Consider the following 15,604-nt stretch of genomic DNA (forward strand, 5'->3'; position numbering starts at 1 on the left):
AAAACTGTAAAGGTACATTCACATTATAAGCAAATAGCAGTAGTAGAGTGACGCGATCTGATTGATTTCAATGGAAGCTCAGCGGCATTTGTGCGACACAAGCGACAGTGACCGTTGACATTGAGAAATGTTTTCATATGCTTGCAACTTGCACATCAAATTTATTTTAAGCTTGCCATGTCACATACACTCCCACAAATTTTATTCTGTGAATGCAAATCTTTTTGCCGTCATTTAACATTAATAGTTTTCAGCCACAGCTCTTCACCCTGCTAACCCACAACTGCACACCAATGTACAGCACCAACCTCTTCATAAAGTTTGCAGATGACACAACTACCGAAATGACACAACAACAGAAATGAGGTACATCAACTGACCATGCAACAGCAATCTCTCTTTGAACATAGAGAAGACAAAGAAGATTGTTTATGACTTTCAGAAACCACACACCCATCACCTTCCTCTAACCGTCAACAGTGCTGCTGTGGAGAGGATGAGCAGCGCCAAGTTTCTGTGTGTGCACTGTATACCGTGGACAAAAATATTGTCACCCTTGGTAAATATGATTAAAGAAAGCTGTGAAAATAAATCTAAAATGTTTCTCCTTTAGAGCTTTAATAAAACAAAACGGGGAACTGCACACATAGCCCTGCAGTGCATCGTGAATGCAACAGGAAAAACCATCAATGCCACATTAACATCCCTTAAAGACATTTACCACACCCAGTTAACCAGGAAAGAACTCAGCGTTGTGAGTGACTCTACACACCAGACTAAAGAACAGCCACCAGGCTGTCAAGAAGCTAAACACTCTCCCCTCTAACGCTGGGTACACACCAGAAGATTTTTTACATCTTTTAAGATTTAAAAAATGTGACCACAAACATGAGGATAAAAATCCTAGATTAACTGTTTTGCTCCACACACAAACAGATTTTTAACCAGAGTCTCGACTGTGAAAACAGGAAATCCCATAAAATCTTACGAAACTTCAGAATAAGCATGGCGGACGATATGCAGGAAGACATTTCAATGATAGTGCTTGAAACAATTTTTACAGACTCGTTGTATAAACATTTGTGATGTTGCCACAAATCAACAAGCTGACCCTCCATCTCTGCTTTCCACATCAACTTCACTTTGTGCTGCGCCATGACTGCTTCCGTCTTTCATCATCTCGCTTTCTGATTGGATATGGTTTCGTTTCACGTGATAATCTCAAGAGCGTGCTCGCGTTTGTCCTCAGGATTCCCCACACACATCAGGATTTCTGATCATAAATATTCAACAAGTGCCAGTGTAAATAAAACTTCAGTCAGTCAATGAGAGAGATCAGATAACTGCCAAATTAGAGATGTTTTTGACAAGGAGGTATTAGTCTGGACATCAGAAACTAAAAAAGGCTACAGAAGTCAGAGAGAGAAAATATGTGTTATTTTGTGTAAAGTGTGGTTGTGCCAAACGTACATTTACTTACGTTTTCATACACACTGAAACGTGTAATATCAATGTGTTGACAGGACAAATAAGTTAATTATTTATGCATTAAAAGCTTTAAAGATGTACAGATTTGTAGGTATTTCTATTCATAAATATTAAAATCGTGGGCATTGGCATTTCTTACTCATATTAATGACATGTTTTCAGTCATATTTCATTATGTAAAGACAAGTCATTTTCATTATGAAATGTTGATGACTTTCAGAGAATTTTAAACAAGACTACACTTTAAAACATTAAAATGAATAACATTTCTGTAATCATTTAACCATTTTGCAATATTTATTTGTTTGCCATGACACACAAAAGGCGTTTTCTCATAAGCAACAATAATTAAATCAAAACTCTACATAAATTCACAGATGTTGTTAATTTTATTCATTCACTGTAATCCACATTTTTAAAACTCATACGATTTTGAGGAATTACGGATTAACGTTCTCGTGGATTAATAACTTTGATACTTTTCTGAACTTCATAAAGTAACTTCAGAGAGGACCGCAGCTGGAGCACATTGCCATTTTTTGGTACTGCTTTTAAAATTTGGCACTAAATAATTTATTGTTTACATTGGCTGTCTGTTATGCTTTTTACTTCTAACAGGATTTTAATAAATTGTTTTTGGTAGGACTGTATTCGCAGCTTAAAATATATTTTAAATATTATATTGTTACAAAAAATATCCCACACATTTTTGTCCATAATATGTTGCATAATATTTCACTGTTAAAGAAATGCAGCATTTTTGTCAAATAAACATATATTTTTATTATATTTTAACTTAAACAAATTAAGTTAAATTCAACTAGTTTTTTATAAGTTACAGTGGGAAAATAAGTATTTGACACATCAGCAATTTTATGAGTAAGGGTATTTCTAAGTGGCTATTGACACAACTTTCCACCAAATGTAGCCACCAGGCCAAATATTAAATTCATGCAAAGAAATCAGAACATTTAAGTATACATGTTGAGTCATAATAAATAAAGTAAAATGACACAGGGAATAAGTATTGAACACACTTTATTGTAGAAAAGCCTTTGTTGGTGATTACAGCTTCTAGACGCCTCTTGTATGGAGAGATCAGTTGTCTGCATTGCTCAAAAGTGATTCTGGTCCATTCTTCCACACAAATGGTCTTTAAATCTTTAAGGTTCCTTGGGCCTCTTTTATGAACTTTGATCTTCAGTTCTCTCACTGGGCTATTCAAGCAACTTGATTTTCTTTCGTTGAAACCACTTCATTGTTTCATTGGCCTTGTGTTAGGGATCATTGTCTTGCTGACATGTCCACCCCCTTTTCATTTTCAGCTTTCTGGTAGATTGCAGCAGATTATTATCCAGAATGTCCCAGTACATTTCTCCATTCATCCTGCTTTCAATAATATGAAGTCTGCCAGTACTCTTAGTTGAAAAGCAGCCCCAAACCATGATGCTTCCACCCCCAAACTTAACTGTTGGTATTGTGTTCTTGGGGTGGTGGGCAGTGCAATTTCTTCTCCAAACATGGTGTGTAGAATGACTGCCAAAAAGTTCAATTCTGCTTTCATCTGACCATACTATAGTCTCCCAATAATCCACAGGCTTCTCCAAATGCTCTTTCACAAACTTTAACCGAGCCTCAACATGCTTTTTGTTCAGCAATTGAGTCTTGCGTGGTGAGGGTGCATGGATGCCTAGGCGGTTCAGTGCATTGCTTATAGTTTTCTTTGAAATTATGCCTGAGTGGTTCTTGGCTCTTGGAGCACCTGATCATGGCCGGTTTACGGTGAAGTGATGCACTTTCCATTTCCGGATAATGGCCACCACAGTGCTCACAGAAACATTCAGCATTCTGGAAATGCGCATATAACCATTCTCCCATTCAACCATAAAATTACGAAGATCTTGAGAGAGTTCTTTGCTTTTACCCATCATGAAGTCTTCCTGTGTGCCTCCTGGATAATGAGAAGCCTTTATAGGCCATTAATTGGGACTAAAGCAGCTGATATCAATTATTACTGATGGGGGCAGGGTTTCTCTCTCAATACTGACAGATTTCAGGTGATCTCCTGGCTTTCTCTGCCATTTTGCACCTTGTTCTCTTCATGTGTTCAATACTGTACTTATTCCCTGTGTCATTTCACTTTATTAATTATGACTCAACTTGTTTACTTAAATGTTCAGATTTCTTTGTATGAATTTAATATTTGGCCTGATGGCTACATCTAGTGAAAATTTTCAGTCAATAGCCACTTAGAAACCCCCTTACTGATGAAAATGCTGTATGTTAACTATGTCACAGATCAAAACCTAAAATAGTATGTTGATTTCAACTAAGTTGTTTTAACTTTATGCTGCATTTTTTTTTTCAGTGAAAAAGAATACTATATAATTTATTTATTTTTTCGTATAAAAGGGTTTGGGTTTCAGGTAAGGTTTGGGGTAGGGTGGTAAAATTATCGATAAAATGGTAAATGGAAAAATATAGACCATTTCAAAAGATGTAAACAACACTGGTCCAGAAGCACTTCCTGTTTCAGTTTTTTAACACTAGATAAATGTTTGGATAAAATACAACCAACAGAACATATAGAACTGAGTCAAAAAGTTAAATAAAGATCTTAAAGATAATGATATATGTGCGAAATAAAAAAACAGTCACAAACTTAAACAGGAAGTGGTTCTGGACCAGTGTTGTTTACATCTTTTGAAATGGTCTATACCGCAAACTTTATAGAATTAAAAATGTATAATGCTATGATTATATGTTGCAAAAATGTCTACATTCTACGCTCTACGTGTAAATAATACGCTTTGTGTTTTTAAAAGTTAAGTATTAATATTACTTATTAACAGTGAGACCAGGCTGCCAAAACACATTATATTATTTTGGTAACACTTTAGAATACGGATCCATTATTAATGAATAACTACACAGGAACAAATGAGTAATTAAACAATATTAATCTAGTAACTACTGTTAACTAACACAAAACTCTGATTAACGAACTGGTAAGTAATAGCACACAGATGAATGTGGTAGTTCACTATTAACTTATCAGTAACTACTATTTTTTTCATACTTCCCAAAGAACTACTGAGAAGTTTCATAATTCATGCAAAGCTAAACGATAACTAATATAGGACAAATTACTAACACTAGGTTAACACGTTTACTACTGTAAACTAATACACAAGACTGTTTACATTATCAATAGGTAATTGCAGACTTGTTCTCATTGAAAGAATACTGGAACTTATAGATTCATCAACCATCCAAATGCCTATACAGTGATTTTTTTCTTACCTGTCAAAAAATATGTTTTATGTATGGCTCCAAGCTCATATGTGAATAGTCTGTAAATGGTTAAGATTCTCCCCTTTAAGATTAGCTTTCCATTAACTACTATATGAATAACGGTAACCCACTAGTAATGACTCAAGTGTTACTACATCCTTCTAAAGTAATTACTAATTTTGGGGATCAGTATTCTAAAGTGAAGATCATGGTAACCAACTAGTAATAACTCAAGTGTTACTACATCATTCTAGATTAATTACTATTTTTTGGGATCAGTATTCTAAAGTGAAGATCATGGTAACCAACTAGTAATAACTCAAGTGTTACTACATCATTCTAGATTAATTACTATTTTTTGGGATCAGTATTCTAAAGTAAAGATCATGGTAACCAACTAGTAATAACTCAAGTGTTACTACATCATTCTAGATTAATTACTATTTTTTGGGATCAGTATTCTAAAGTGAAGATTATGGTAACCAACTAGTAATGACTCAAGTGTTACTACATCATTCTAAAGTAATTACTAGTGTGTTACTGTGATCTTAACTTTAGAACACTTATTCAGATCATACATAAAACAGTGATTATAAAATTATTATCAAAAAAATATATGTGTTTGGCAGACTGTACAATGCACTACTTAATATTCCGGTAATAATCACCTTAGGCCAAATAACCAATGCCCAGGGACCACGAGGACAGTAAAGAGCCAGAGTCACAATGTACAATTTCTCAAGTGTATCAGTATATTTAAAATATGAATCATTGAGCATAATAAAGCATTCAAATTAATGAACAAAACAAAGTGTAATCCTGCATAACAACATTAACAATAATAAAGAAATAACAAAGTTAGATTAAAAAAAATATTAATTGGAGATCTGGTAATGAATAATAAAAAGCAAGATCAGTGATTAATAGCAAAGTCCCAATAGTTTCAGGGAATGTCTACTTGATGTAACCCGTTCTGTTGAAATGGAGATGCTCCTCAGTATGGTGGAAATCCTCACGTGTTGAACAGGTGTTCCTCAGACGCGTTGCTTTATTAATGAAGGGATTGGAGTTCATTGCGATGATATTCTGTTGTTGCTCGTGACACCCGGGATTTTTATGTATGTCAATGTGTGTGTGTGATGTGGTTCTAGAATAAAACAAATAAAGCGCCATTTGTAAGAATCGTTAACTTACTTTATAATATTGGTCTTAAAAGGTTAACGTTAAACACGTGAGACACGCATCTGATGTATAAATATATAAAACATTGCAGCTATGTTATCCAATCTGAATACTTACAACAATATACCCAACAATACTTCAGATAATAAGATAAGACCGAATAATAAGCAAGAGTGACTTACAATCTTTATTGAGGCACATCATTGAGGCTCGTCATATATCCGCGAACTCCGATGCAATCATACACCACCTGTAGTCAATCTTCTCTTCGCTCATCACTCTGTTATTTATTCACTGGTTATGCCATCAATCTGTGATATTACAAACTTTAGAAAGACAGCACATGTACCTTCCTCCATTGCCACAGCGGATCTCGCGTTATTTCTCTTCGAACGCGCGAGTCTCGATACTTCAGCATAACCACGCCTACTAGGCGCAACCAATACCGAAGCAACAATGGTTTAAAAATAGGAAAAAAACTGTTGAGTAACCAATACGTGATAATGACACGAAAACAGGAATTCGTTATACGATCACAAAAAAACGCGGAAATTCGTGATAATATCACGAAAAAATAATCAAAAAAATACGTGACTATATCACGAAACTTTGTCTTTTGCACACACTGTATGTATGGCATTTAATAAGTTAGATGGTTGACGAATCTATAAGTTCCTGAAAACAAGTATGCTATTACCTATTGATAATGTAAACAGTCTTGTGTATTAGTTTACAGTAGTTCTTTTGGAAGTATGAAAAAATAGTAGTTATTGGTAAGTTAATAGTAAACTACCACTTTCATCTGTGTACTATTACTTACCAGTTTGTTAATCAGAGTTCCTTGTTAGTTGACAGTAGTTACTAGATTGTTAATACTGCATTACTGATTTGCTCCTGTGTAGTTATTCATTAACAATGGATCCGTATTCTAAAGTGTTACCATTATTTTCAACATGGACAACCTCAAAAAGTATAAACAGCATTGGACTTTTTAATATTTTAAATGTATTCTACTCAGTGTTTAACAAAATATAAAGAAAAACAAAAATTGTAAGGGCCCTAAAACAGCATACATATATTAATTAAATCTGGTCAGTGAAAGCAGCTTTACAGAGAGTTTATTATGAGCAGTTACCTGTGACAGTAAGATAGACTCCAGGATAACCAGAAACTTTATCTGATGTGTTAGTGATGATCCTGAACTGATATATTCCAGTGTCATTTGTGCTGACGTCTTTGATTCTCAGTGTGTTTCCCACAAACTCCACACGACCAGAAAACTGATGATCATCACGCAGATCACTGAATACCCCCTGATTAAATTCCCAAGAATAAATGTAATCCCAGGATGTTTCCTCTGCTGTATATCCAGTGGGATGTGAGTATGAAGAGTGAATATCTACTGTTGATCCCACTAAAGCACAAACTCTTGTAGAGGTGTAAGTCACACCCCAACAGCTACTGTTAGAAAGACCTGAAAGAGTCACAAAATACTGCTGTAACATTCACAATCAATTACAAACACACTCATACTGTATATGAATCAACAAGAAAAAATGTATCTAAATATGAAGAGTTCAGATGCAAACACCTTTAGGTGCGTCTGACATGTTTTCTTGTAAAATGTAATTTTTTTATTTACCGAGCACATACAGTCTTGTTCAAAATAATAGCAGTACAATGTGACTAACCAGAATAATCAAGGTTTTTAGTATATATTTTATTGCTACGTGGCAAACAAGTTACCAGTAGGTTCAGTAGATTCTCAGAAAACAAATGAGACCCAGCATTCATGATATGCACGCTCTTAAGGCTGTGCAATTGGGCAATTAGTTGAAAGGGGTGTGTTCAAAAAAATAGCAGTGTCTACCTTTGACTGTACAAACTCAAAACTATTTTGTACAAACATTTTTTTTTCTGGGATTTAGCAATCCTGTGAATCACTAAACTAATATTTAGTTGTATGACCACAGTTTTTTTAAAACTGCTTGACATCTGTGTGGCATGGAGTCAACCAACTTGTGGCACCTCTCAGCTGTTATTCCACTCCATGATTCTTTAACAACATTCCACAATTCATTCACATTTCTTGATTTTGCTTCAGAAACAGCATTTTTGATATCACCCCACAAGTTCTCAATTGGATTAAGGTCTGGAGATTGGGCTGGCCACTCCATAACATTAATTTTGTTGGTTTGGAACCAAGACTTTGCCCGTTTACTAGTGTGTTTTGGGTCATTGTCTTGTTGAAACAACCATTTCAAGGGCATGTCCTCTTCAGCATAGGGCAACATGACCTCTTCAAGTATTTTAACATATGCAAACTGATCCATGATCCCTGGTATGCGATAAATAGGCCCAACACCATAGTAGGAGAAACATGCCCATATCATGATGCTTGCACCTCCATGCTTCACTGTCTTCACTGTGTACTGTGGCTTGAATTCAGAGTTTGGGGGTCATCTCACAAACTGCCTGTGGCCCTTGGACCCAAAAAGAACAATTTTACTCTCATCAGTCCACAAAATGTTCCTCCATTTCTCTTTAGGCCAGTTGATGTGTTCTTTGGCAAATTGTAACCTCTTCTGCACATGCCTTTTTTTAACAGAGGGACTTAACGGGGGATTCTTGAAAATAGATTAGCTTCACACAGACGTCTTCTAACTGTCACAGTACTTACAAGTAACTCCAGACTGTCTTTGATCATCCTGGAGGTGATCATTGGCTGAGCCTTTGCCATTCTGGTTATTCTTCTATCCATTTTGATGGTTGTCTTCCGTTTTCTTCCACGTCTCTCTGGTTTTGCTCTCCATTTTAAGGCATTGGAGATCATTTTAGCTGAACAGCCTATCATTTTTGCACCTCTTTATAGGTTTTCCCCTCTCCAATCAACTTTTTAATCAAAGTATGCTGTTCTTCTGAACAATGTCTTGAACGACTCATTTTCAGCTTTCAAATGCATGTTCAACAAGTGTTGGCTTCATCCTTAAATAGGGGCCACCTGATTCACACCTGTTTCTTCACAAAATTGATGACCTCAGTGATTGAATGCCACACTGCTATTTTTTTTAACACACCCCTTTCAACTAGTTCAACTAATTGCCCAATTGCACAGCCTTAAGAGCGTGCATATCATGAATGCTGGGTCTCATTTGTTTTCTGAGAATCTACTGAACCTACTGGTAACTTGTTTGCCACCTAGCAATAAAAAAATATACTAAAAACCTTGATTATTCTGGTTAGTCACATTGTACTGCTATTATTTTGAACAATACTGTACATGCTGAGTGCATTCAGTTAATATCATTATCTTGTTTTGAAGGAGGCTTTTGCAATATGAGCTTCTCATATTGTGTGAATGTCAAACTCACATACAGATGAAGAAGGAACTGTTAAAGACTCAGTGCAGGAATAACTGTCAGTGTTTTCACTGGATGACACAAAAATGCTTTGGCCATCTGTTAAAAATGTTCCATTCTTGTACCAGTGGTATTTATATTCAGATGTTAAAGGGCAGGAGGAATCACAGCTCAGTTTTACTCGCTGTCCTTTAGATTCAATATTCATCTTCACCTGTAAAACTAAATAATGAAAACCTTACATTAAATGAGAAATGAAAAGAGTTTAACTGGACTGATGAGAATGTAAATGTACCTGTGACTGTTAGATTGACTGTGACTGAGCTGAGATGTTTAACTCCATCCTTCATAATGATCATGAGCTGATATTCTCCACTGTCTCTCTCTCTCACATCTCTTATTGTGAGCTCTGAGTGGTGGTTAGTGATCCTCTGCTTTACTCTTCCTGAGTAATCTGAATCTAAAGTCAAATCTTCAGGTTCATCTTTGTTTCTCCAGTTTGTTCTCTGTTTCTGACTGAACCAGAACCCAGTTTTGATGTTGATGTTTGAGTAATCGCATTTCACTTTCACACCTGTCCCCCTCACAGCACAAATTTTCTGTTCATAACAGTTGACATTCAAGGTATCCAATGTTAGGGACTCTACGGAAGAAACGGTAAGGTTATGAATTGCTTACTGTAAATGTAACTTCATTAAAATGACCATAGAGACAGATGAGAGATTCAGTCAAGGATTTGAGAAATATAAATTAATAATATTTATAGTACACTCTCAGAAATAAAGGTACAAAAGTTGTCACTGGGACAGTACGCTTTCAAAAAGGTACACCTTTGTACCCAAAGAGTGCATATTAGTACTTTGAACTGCCAAAATATACCTTTAAAGGTACATATTTGTACCTAAATGGTACATATTAGGACCTTTTTTAAAGGGTACTGCCCCAGTGATAGCTTCGTACCTTTATTTTTGACAGTGTACAGGGCTGATAATTGCTTTATTCTGGCTAAGAAATGTTCCATGGGTATGCACTATTTTTTGATTACTGTACACCTGATTTGTCAAATGTCTTAAAATAGCCATCGCAGCAATGTCTGTGGTAACTGTAGTATAAGAGTGTTTTACACCTGGTTTGTTTGAGCCCTCCAAACGCTCTCAGAACAGTTCAGGGTGTAAATGTGAACAAACCAAGTGATCTCAGACCCCTCTAAAAGGACCCAAAAGCGAACCGAACTCAGACCACTTCTGGAGGTGGTTCGCTTTTGGGTTCTTTTGTGGTTCGATTTCTTTTTGATATGTGAAATCAATGAGGTCCCGGTCCATATCGCGTGTGGTTTTGACATTGTATCAAAATAAACTGCTGCACAGAAAGCTGGAGTCTGAGTTCTTATGAAGTTGTGATGTGAACAAGAAAGGGTCTGAGATCACTTCAGTTCTGAAGAGGACCAAAAAAAGAACTGGATCCTCTTTTGAGTCCACTATATTGTGAACACCAAAAGGACTGAGGTCACATTCGGCTAGTCCCTTTTCTGGTTCACTTTAAGTGAACTGGGTTTGGTTATTTTAAAATGAACTATATGTGAAAACACCCTAAGTGGCATAATTGACTCCGGTCCTTTGAATTATTTGAAAATAATGCACACACACAATGTATCGGCACTCCGCTTCAAGTCGTGCTGCACTACCACCTTGAGTGTGCATCATTTTCAAATAATTCAATGGTCTGTCGTCAATTATTATGTATTGTATATAATGATACACAGTAGATAATGATTACTTGATTGAATAAATACATTGTAAAAAATATTGTTGAAACAACTCAGATTTACAATTCATGTCAACTTACTATTATCTTGACAAGAGATGAGTTGCTACGACTTATAAAATATAGTTGAAAACTTCATCTACTTCATTTTATAAGTTATAACAACTCATCTGTATATAAGAACTCATCCCTAGTCAAGATAAATAATAGTAAGTTGAAATAACTTGTAAATCTGAGTTATGACAATTAAAAGAAAACAATATTTTTTAAGTTCCTTCACCGAAACCCGGTGTATGGAGGATCAACTTTAAACAATCATTTCACAATTATTCTTGTTTTTAGGTAGCCTGACGTTGTCATACTCAATTCTAGTCAGAATTTGAGTCTGATACCGCTCCATTGAGCTATAATTATGAGGCGTGTCTCAACCGAAAAATGCCTCTGCACTCAATTGGATAGACCTACGACCAATCAGAGCAACGGAGTGTGTGACGTATGTTGAAATTACGTCTTTGCAGCCTGACCGAACTGCTAGTTATTTTGCTACAATGACACTAACATTGTGATTATACTGAGTTAGCGAATGTACATCAACACCTACTATGTTTACAACATTTCGTTTATATCACAACATGAAGTATTTACTAAGTCATAGAGTAAGACTATCTCTTACCATTTGTACGTTAGGTGAACTTCATCCACGACGATACCCATTACGTTGGCTTGAAAATATTGGAGCCTAGCATGTCCCTCCACTTATTCAGCAACCACAATTCCGGGCTTCCGAAAAGAAGCTGGCAACGACCGCTAATTATATCCATCTCGTCGTGCACGCTGTCGAATCGCCGTGATAACGTTAGCCATTTCAGTTGCGACCAACTTTTGCCGAATAGGAAGGACGGCAAAAACATCAACAAATGCCCTGCTCGCGTTTCTCTGTTGCTCTTTTAAAATCAATGCTCTGTCGATATCTTTTAGAACAGACTCAATGTCAGAATCCACACAGCTGAACTCTACAGCGGCAGCCATTCAACACACGCGCTCTTTGGTGACGTGGTTCATTACGTTATTGTTGATTATCTGTCCATCATCGTATAAAGCCCGCCCTGACAATTTGATTGGTTCGACCAGCATTTGTCCAAGTATAGTAGCTCCTCAACGGAGAAACCCCAGACCGATATTCCCGTTTTCAAAATCTTGTGGGCGGGGGTAAGATCGGCTGGCACCCAGGCTAGTTTTTAGGAATAAGTCAAGGGAAACAGTTTCAGTACATATACAACATATTCCATTCATTCATACCTTGAATGTGTAACAGCAGGATCAGTGATGAGAGTCTGAAGTTCATGATATCACTTTGTAGAAACTCACATATACCAGCTACAAAACAACAAAGTATTATTCCTGAAAAAAGTTGTTGTGCAGTTATCTGTCCGTGCATCAGTGGTTTGTAAATTTCTGTCAGTTTTAGCACCTGATAGATGATCTGATGATCTCACTTCCTGTTTGTTAAAGTTGATCTAAGTTGATGTGTAAGCTCATGCACATATCTAACACTTGGTTGCAGCCTCTTCAAATTAATGTCTTAATATAGAGTCTGAAACTCTTTAAGAATGAAGTCATTTCTTTTTCAGTAAGCAGTGGCTGACAAGAGGAGCAAAACATTCAGAAAAATAACAATAATTAATTTCAGCTTGTCAAACTAAACATTATGGGTCAGTTTCCCAGATGAATCAAGGACTAGGCCTTATTTAGTTATATAAGGACAATTAAGTAGTTCACACACTTAGCTTACAAATAAACAATATTAGTGTGCATCTTGACAAAAAACAAAGGTACTCATGTGTCAGTGCAAGAAAGAGCTCTGTGTGGGGAAACTGTCTCTATGGGTCAATTTCCTGGACAGGGTTTAAAGTGTCATGAAACCCCCCTGTTTCAGCAGCACCTTTTCACACCTCTGATTTGAAAAACTTGTTAACTGGTGGTGAAGTGGCAGGGTAGATTGTGGAGAAAAAGTGGAGATTGCATAAAAGTGGAGTTAATAAATACTGCTATTTTGCACACAGACAAGGTAAACACACACACATTGTTAAGATGGACAGCAACGCAGAGAGTTGTTAAATGTGTTTGAACAACCACAAAAGACCGACTACTCTCTGTCTATGGATCTAATATGATGTACAGAGCACAATGTTTATACCTCATACCTGAATTCTAGCAGGAGTTCACCCATCCCCTAACGCTAAACTGAACTCTGGAACAAATACCTCAAAAATAACAAATGTTTTGGTTCCTTAAGGATGAGGGGAGACAGCGATCATGAATCACCGCTATGTGAAGGGAGGTTTGGCAGCCCGTCTGTAGTTAACATTGTATACATTAAATTTACAAATTACGTTAACTCAGTGTAGTTTTAGATATGTGTCACGGGTCGGAGCGGACCCGCGATAGCTAAAGGGTCACGCCCCTTCCTAGTTTCCACCTCGAGGAGGTCCCAAAGCCACCCCAATGACCAGACAGACAGAGTATACTAGTTTAAAACAAAACTTTAAATATTTAAAAGTAAGGGAAGGGGGAAAGGGCAAATTAAAACAACTCTCTCTCTTCTCGCCCCTCAGGACTGGACTCTGTATGGAGCAGGGAGTAGGACTCCTTTCCAGGGGCTTCCTTTTATCCGTGGCGCCCTCCGCTTCTCCTGGAGGCAGAATAAAGGAAATGCAATCAGTACTTTTTCCAGTAATTTTCGGCTACTTGCCACTGGTGTTCGTGGAGGTTGTGTCTGAGATGGTATTGCTTTTTTGCCCTTAGGATTCTCCTCAGGATCGTGTTGGAGCAGGGGTCGAGTATCCGCAAATCAGGACCTCTCGTTCCTCTTCGGAGTCGTACTGTAAGACAGAGGTAAGTATGCACCACAAAGGTAAGTTATTTATAACCTGAGGCTTTTCATTCCTCTTCAGGGCCGTGCTGGAAACAGAGGTAAGTTTTCACAGACTTCGGGGCGTTTCGTCCCTCTTCAGGATCGTACTAAAAGCAGAGGTAAGTTATACGTCACCAAGGTAAGTTATGCACAGACTGGGGTTTTTCGTTCCTCCTCACAAGCGTGCTGAATACAGCGGTAAGTTACACTTCACAGAGGTAAGTAATGCACAAACTGGGGCTTTTCGTTCCTCTTCACAGACGTGCTGAAAGCAGAGGCAAGTTATACTTCACAGAGGTAAGTTATACACAGACTGGGGCTTTTCGTTCCTCTTCACAAGCATGCTGAAAGAAGAGGTAAGTTACACTTCACAGAGGTAAGCAAGTTCGTATCTCACCCAACGCTTCTCCCGGGGGCAGTGGACTTGCAGAGCAACGACTGGCAGGGCGTACGGGGCCGAACGCTTCCCTAGCTCCCCCTCCTATCTGGTTCCAGGGGTACTGAACTGGGGCGAACTCTTTGGAGAGGCTCCGCACGCGGATGGTTAGTGTAGGTAGCTGTATACAACAATGGCCTTCGGCCCAAACAGTAAATACCAGTCGCTTACTCACACTGATGCACAAATAGGATTCACCACCGCCCTCTCTCAGGATCGGCGAGGGTTAACGTTGACACACTGAAGATCCTACTATTTGTTTTCCTTCACTGGTCTGGCCTCAACGTGTTGATATCTTCCCACGGGTCCACTGGACTGAGAGCAGCTTCTGTCTCTAAAAGCACAGCACCACACTGCAAGCTTTAGTGTACACACACAAAATAAAGATCAAGACTCACCCACAGCATCTCGTACCCACTTCGTGAAATAAGGATTTGGCCTGCTCTGTCCCAGGTCTCTCGTGTGACTCGTCGGGCATTATTTACAGCACAAAGGGAAAGATTTTTGGAGGTCGATGGATCTCCTGTCCGTTCCTACTACACGTCGTTCGGCTCGACCACACTTCTCTCACCCGTGGGGCCGAAGCTGTTTAACAACACTCACAGCACACTTCAAGCAATTCTTCCTTCTCAATGTTTACATAGTACTCCAAACATTACTCACATGTCAACACATCCGTGAATCAACACTGCTTATCCTCCTCTATTCCAACCAGTCACGTAGTTCATCGATCCTTTTTCACCCAGTCACCTCCAATCTTGATTTCTCCTAGCTGGAACTATTAACAAGCTTCCACTTCTTTCCCCAAGGGAACGATTTCGATCACACACCGGCCTTCACAGCAGCAAAACAAAGCGCACCAAAAGCGCACCAAAAGCACAACCAAGCACAACAAAAAGCACCCCGTTTGTGTTTTCAGAGCTCTCTTTATACTCTGCCCCTCCTCTTTAATGTCCTATCAGCAATCGCTGTCTTCATTGTCCCCACCTGTATCCAATACTGCCTGATTTGCCTTCGGGGGAATACCGGCAATTGCGGTGTTTCCAGTTTGCCTTCCGGGCGGAACTCATCGTCGGGCGGAACCCATCTTCCATACTTTTGGTTCCGCCCCCACAAAACGTCACCCTGTGACATATGCTTTAGCTATTATATGTTACAGAAACTTAG

At 37.9% G+C, this 15,604-nt stretch overlaps 1 protein-coding gene and 1 long non-coding RNA gene across 4 annotated transcripts in view; both read right to left on the bottom strand.

Annotated features, from left to right (window-relative positions):
* Window positions 1-15,604, bottom strand: part of LOC141363077 (sialoadhesin-like) — a 171,332-nt gene that overhangs the window by 76,460 nt on the left and 79,268 nt on the right. The window lies entirely within an intron of this gene.
* On the bottom strand, window positions 5,512-6,546 carry LOC129414685 (uncharacterized). Its single transcript, XR_012368601.1, has 2 exons — window positions 6,147-6,546; window positions 5,512-5,929 (listed from the first exon to the last, which is right to left on the bottom strand). It is a non-coding gene; the product is annotated as an uncharacterized lncRNA (long non-coding RNA).

This window comes from Misgurnus anguillicaudatus, unplaced genomic scaffold (assembly GCF_027580225.2).
Source record: "Misgurnus anguillicaudatus unplaced genomic scaffold, ASM2758022v2 HiC_scaffold_32, whole genome shotgun sequence".
Classification (NCBI taxonomy): domain Eukaryota; kingdom Metazoa; phylum Chordata; class Actinopteri; order Cypriniformes; family Cobitidae; genus Misgurnus; species Misgurnus anguillicaudatus.